The 6,045-nt window shown below is 40.6% G+C and overlaps 1 non-coding gene across 1 annotated transcript; it reads left to right on the top strand.

The window, feature by feature from the left end:
- The first annotated feature begins 5,767 nt into the window (after nt 1-5,767).
- trnaf-gaa lies at nt 5,768-5,840 on the top strand. The gene has a single exon. It is a non-coding gene; the product is annotated as a tRNA-Phe (tRNA).
- Nucleotides 5,841-6,045: the final 205 nt, after the last annotated feature.

The raw sequence follows: 6,045 nt of genomic DNA, 5'->3' as shown, positions 1-6,045 counted from the left end.
GTCCTGACCTGCTGAGTCGTCATGAAGAATCCTGGAGTGCTCCTCCTGGAGCATTGGGCCCTCTGAGACTCCCAGTCATCCTCCTGCAGGCGGTGCCTGGACCATGTCAGACACATCTGGCATCACAAGGCCTTCTGCAGCTTCCTGATTTACAAGTTTCTGGTGGAGGGCGGAAGGTCTATTCTGTGCGGTTGAGTCTCGCATGTTTTAAAAGAACAGGCTTGATAGCTCCTTCCTCCTCATTCACACTCATCATCCACCACTGTTATTTACAGTCTTCTTCACCCACCTGTTTTACCAGGACTGAGGGCAATCCCAGAGGGTGGTTGCCTGGGTGACACACAGTGGGAGGAGGTAGGAGCTGAGTTATATATAGAGGGTACATATAACTGTGCTCCTATGTAAATAAAGCTACTCTTTCCTGAAGGGTATGCAGTGAAAATACATACTCACTTTACATACATACTTACTTTACATTACATTGTAAAGGATAGATACATACTGCAGTGTCACAAAGGGTGCACACACAAACTCACAGAAGTTTTGAGATAGATACACATACTGTATGGCCACTGTGAATTCTTGTCACCTTGGATTCATCCTGTTTTAAGTAAATAATTTGAACAAAAAGATGATATTACTGTGCAATGACATCCTCTCGTATCCTGGCAATGACAGTTCAATGTATTGACTTTTGGAGGTGCTTAGCACTCTCTTGAATATGTCACTGAAACACTCTTCAGATATAACCAAGTCAAGGAGACAGAACAACTACATGAATGAGTAATATCCTCCTAAGGCCCACCAATTGATTTTTCCCCTGTAGGAGACAGCAGTCTCCAGACATGTTCTGCTACTGTGTTCTACTATGTTGAAACTTACAAGGGACATTCAGTAATACTGTATATACAGTATATATACAATGAGCTTCATAATGTTTGAGACAAAAACATCTTTTTTCTTGATTTAGCTCTGTACACTGCAATCAAACAATTCACGTGCGGTTAAAATGCACTTTCCCAGATTTTATTTAGGGGTATTTTTATACATTTTGAAATCTTTATACACACCCTTCCCTTTCAGGGCACCATAATGTTTGGGACATATTAATGTAAATGAATATAGTCACATTTAATATTTTGCTGCATATTCTTTGCATACAATGCTTGAAGTCTGCAACCCATAGACATTTCCAGATGAGTATCTTCTGGTGATGCACTGCCAAGCCTGAATTGCAGCCATCTTCAGCGCATGCTTGTTTTTGGGGCTAGTTGCCTTAAGTTTTCTCTGAAGCAATTGGATTCAGATCGGGTGACTGACTTAGCCAGTGAAGAATTTTCCAGATTTTGAAAACCTCTATTGTTGCTTTAGCTGTATGTTTTGGATCATTGGCTTGCTGTAGCAAGAAGCCCAATGAGTTTTAAGACATTTGGTTCAACTAGAGCAGATTAGATGCTTCTTTACACTTCAGAATTCATTCTTCTGCTGCTATCAGCATTTACATAATCAGTGAAGACAAGTGAGCCAATACCTGTGGCAGCCATACATTGTGCCAAACCATTACACAACTGTAGAGGTCTTTCATGGGTTCTCTGGCCCATTGTGATCACTGAGCTGAGCAATCCTCTCTCTTTTCTTAATTATGTTCCAAACAGTTGATTTTGGTGAGCCTAAGGTCTGGCCAATGTTTATGACTGATTTTTTCCTATTTCTCAGCCTCATAATGCCTTCCTTGACTTTCATTGCCAAAACTCTGGTCCTCATGTAGACAAATGCCAATAACATGCTGCAAAGGCAACCAAGAATCAAGACTACATTGTGAAAGCTCTCTCATGCCTGCACTAAGGAAGGAATTGAACACACCTGACTAATCAGAGACACCTGTGAAGCCATTTATCCCAAACATTATGTTGCCCTGAAATGGGGGACTGTATAAAAAAGTTCTGTAATTTCCACATGGTAAAACCAAAAATGTATATAAAAATACCCTTTAATAAAAGCAGAGAATCTGTACTCTAACCACATGTCAATCGTCTGATTACAAATCTGAAATTGTGGAGTAGAGAGTACAAATCAAGAATTTCTCCTGGGTCTGGGGAAGATAATAGGCATTGATTGCAGAGTATATCAGACTCTGTACATGGTGAAACCTCTGTAGCCATTCCATCTCTCCGAGTATGTTATCAAGTTTTTATGAAGTAATTTGGTTTATTTACGACTCATGGAATGATTACGCAATCCTTAGTCTGGAGGAGGCTGGGATTTGAAGAGACCTCTATGCCCTGAAGAGCTATTGACCCACTGGCCATACTTCCTGATTCTGTTTCCATATAACATGAGCACAGTCAATCAATCAATCAACATGACTCTGCTCCTGGCACTGCCTGGGGCAGTACTTCCATATGACAGATCACCATCAACACTTGGATGGTGAGATCATGTATGTTATCAGGGATATAAATATTAATGCTCTCGCAACTGTGGACTGGAACTGAAAGTGAAAATGCTCCATTTTTTTCATGCCAGAATTTCATTTTTAGGTGTGGAGCTTTTCGTATTCAGTTGGGTTGGGTAAAAAAGCATCATATATAATGTATTTGTGTTGATATATGTGCACATTTATTCACATGTATATGCAGATCTGTTATTGTACATGTAGATTTATATTGTGTTAAGACACTGTATTTCTTTATTGAGGAAAGCAAAGTCTGTATTAAATTTAATTATTACAACTTCTGTATTGTGCTGTGGTATTTAACCCTCACCCTGCCATTGCCTTAAAGGTTCATTCAGAGTATTTCTGCCTTGCTGTTCTCTTTATCTCACAGACTATCCCATAACAGGCAGTGTCAAATACACTGTCAGACTGCAAGCCAGAAAAAACAGGATCTCATTTGTGTTTGATATGTGTTCAATGTTTGGATAGAGTGCTGCAGATCTGTCTCCCACTGTGAGAACTAACTGCCGCAGTGGGGCACTGCAGTGAAGTTTGGTGTGTGTGGGCTATCTCTGCACTGAGTGAGATGCAGTACAGAAACCTCTCTCTCTCTCTCTCTCTCTCTCTCTCTCTCTCTATCTCTCTCTCTCTCTCTCTCTCTCTCTCTCTCTCTCTCTCTCTCTCTCTCTCTCTCTCTCTCTCTCTCTCTAGTTTATATGCTGTACAGTACTACAGACCTGCTCTCACACATGCACATACTGTACAAATATAGAAATATAGAATGACTCACGAGTATGCACACATGCACACACATGTGCATAGGTGCACATTTACATACTGTGGGTGGCATAACTTGGCTCATAGTGAGTGGGAGCTGCACCCACAATGCACTGCTGTTTCTGTCTCTTAATGACATGCTAATGGGAGTGCAGTTAGCTCATGACTGTAGCAGATATGAAGCGGCATGCATCTGAGGGAGACACTATTAATGAGCCATTACAATTAATAAAACTTAGGTGGAACTGACTCCGCCATGTGTGTTGGCAAGAGTGCATTGCTGTCAGAAAGCATGGTTGGTTATGGTACACATGTTCTTGGCTTTCCAAATGTGTAGGCTTGTCAGAGTGTGCGTGGTACCCCAGTGAAGGACCTGAGTCTCCAAGAAGCTGCCAGCTCTCTCTGTCAGATTCCTAAATTTAGAAACTTGTCCCAGATTCAGTTCTTTTCCCCTCTGTTTATCGCTATGTTACACTTAGCTTCCCCTATTTTTAAGTTTTTTGCAAGTGCCATTGCTCAATACTGACACTGCTTTGTTTTAAGATGGCAGTGAAAAAAGAGGCTTTGGTATCTGTAAGCCAATGTGATCTTTGCTCGTTCTCTTCCACCTGCCTCTCTTTCTTCACTTCATTGTACCTTGATGTAAGCATTGCTTTTCTAATTATATACTGTAAGAAAGTTCTTGCGTGGGTGTGGCGGTAACTGTTCATTCTAAATTTTGATTGTACTCTTTGCCTAAAAAAAGCTACATTCATTTAATAAAATTAGAAAGGCAATCAAAGTAATAACAGGGATGCAGTTGATCATGGATAAAACAGATTAGCTCCCATGCATGTACACACATGTGCACACGCACACACTCAACCACGCACAATTTCACTCACTAAACCAGCCTTTCTTCTCCCCCCCCCTCTCTCTCTCTCTCTCTCTGTGTCTCTCTTACTCTATCCCTCTCTCTCCTCCCTTTTCCCCCTGTCTCCCTGTCTTCCCCTCCCCCATCTCTCTCATCTCTCTTATCCACACATCCCTTCTGGTGCAAAGGGAGCGCATCTGCAGTGCCAGTGGAAAGAGGAAAGTCACCTTGAAGGACAGAGAAACAAAGAGACAGAGGGAGCAACTGAGGAGAGAGAGGGGGAAGATAAGGAAAAGAGGGAGAGAAAGGAATTCTGGGAAAGGAGAGTAGGAGGGGGCATGTGTACAGTGAAACATCTCACTAAAACATTTTAGGGACATGTGAGTCACAGCATAGCTCAAGGGTCTGAAGTTGGAATCTCACCTAGTCCATGTGGATGGTGCACACTTCTGCCTGATTAGGTGCAGCCCTCACCTTGACAGTCTGATTGTATTCAGAATAAGCAGACTGAAATGCCAAAGTAATTGTAATAAATGTAAATGTCAAATAATTGTTTGATCTCAGAATAGTATGGCAACTTGTCTAAATTATATATGTCCTTAAGTCAACTGGTGTAGCACATTTGCCAAGTGGAATATCGTTCAGCAACATTGCAATTCTTTGTAATAAAAACAGAAAGATGCTTAAGAGTGGCGTATACGTATCACACCTCTACCTACTCATCCCATTCTCACCACCGACCACTCACTGCCACCCAATCTATTTGAAAGGGGCTCCTTGACACTTCTAGACAGAGAGACAGATCACCGCCCTGGACTTTTTTCAAGCATGCTTCAAAGATTTCTTTATCCAGAATGAAATTACTATATTCAAATTTTACACATTCTGTAATTCTTATTTATACACCTGGGTTTATACACAGTGAAATGTACTAAGCAGGTAAAACTGTAAGCCGCCATCCAAAACCCAACCTTACCATAGGGCTTCAAACGCTATGCAACACTGCGACCCAGTGGATGGCGGTAATATTAGAGATAGATTTTTTTTTCTCTAGCAGATGTGAAAAAGGAATGTGAGGGGCTCTGTTTGCCCCAGCCTTTTGACAGTTAGGATGGCAAAATGGGAGGGCAAGGCATCTGTCTCTGAGGTTTGCAATGGCATTAATAACCTTAACTACACTTATGACTATCCGAGATGACATAAAGGGTCAAACGACTGCTTTATTATTCATGAAACTGATGAAGAATTGAATTTTAAAAGTTGGTTTGCATTAATTTGTGTATTAAATTAGATGGATTTCCAGCGAAAAATTCAGATTGGAGGCAATACCATGTCTTCAAGGTGACCTATTCTGGTTAGGCAAGTGAAGCAATGCAAAAACAATCAGTTAATTAATTCATTCATTCATTCTGATAGGTTAGTTGTTTAGAAAAAATATTTCGCCTATTTCGCTAGGGTTACATGTTTAGACTACAAGTCACTACTATCTGTTTGCAGTAATGAATGTTTAAACATGCCAATAAAGAGTTACGTCAGGAGTTTGATACGTTGTAGGTTCTATGGGCTACCAAATTAACATTTCGTGAAGGTAATTGTAATAATATTGTTAGATGGTGAATATTTCTGATAAGAAACGCAATACATGCCACAATTAAGTGGTTGATGCGAATTTTCCTTCAAATGAAGCCCTCGGTCTCGGCGCCGAAATAGCTCAGTTGGGAGAGCGTTAGACTGAAGATCTAAAGGTCCCTGGTTCGATCCCGGGTTTCGGCAGGTCTTTTGTTTTAAGTTGTGGCATTCGTAGTTGTGCAACTGACTCGCACTAACAGTGACATTACCGATGATACGTAACAGCGAACAGTAAAAAATATATATATATATCGTTTTTAAACTTAATTTATGTACACACGCGCATAATCTATTTACTAGCTAATTAACCTTTAACACGTAATTCGCCTTCTTTTGTATGTTAAAAAGA

The sequence above is a fragment of the Anguilla anguilla genome, chromosome 11 (assembly GCF_013347855.1).
Source record: "Anguilla anguilla isolate fAngAng1 chromosome 11, fAngAng1.pri, whole genome shotgun sequence".
NCBI classification, from domain to species: domain Eukaryota; kingdom Metazoa; phylum Chordata; class Actinopteri; order Anguilliformes; family Anguillidae; genus Anguilla; species Anguilla anguilla.
The sequence above is the reverse complement of the archived record's forward strand: the minus strand, read 5'-3'. Positions and strand labels throughout refer to the sequence as shown.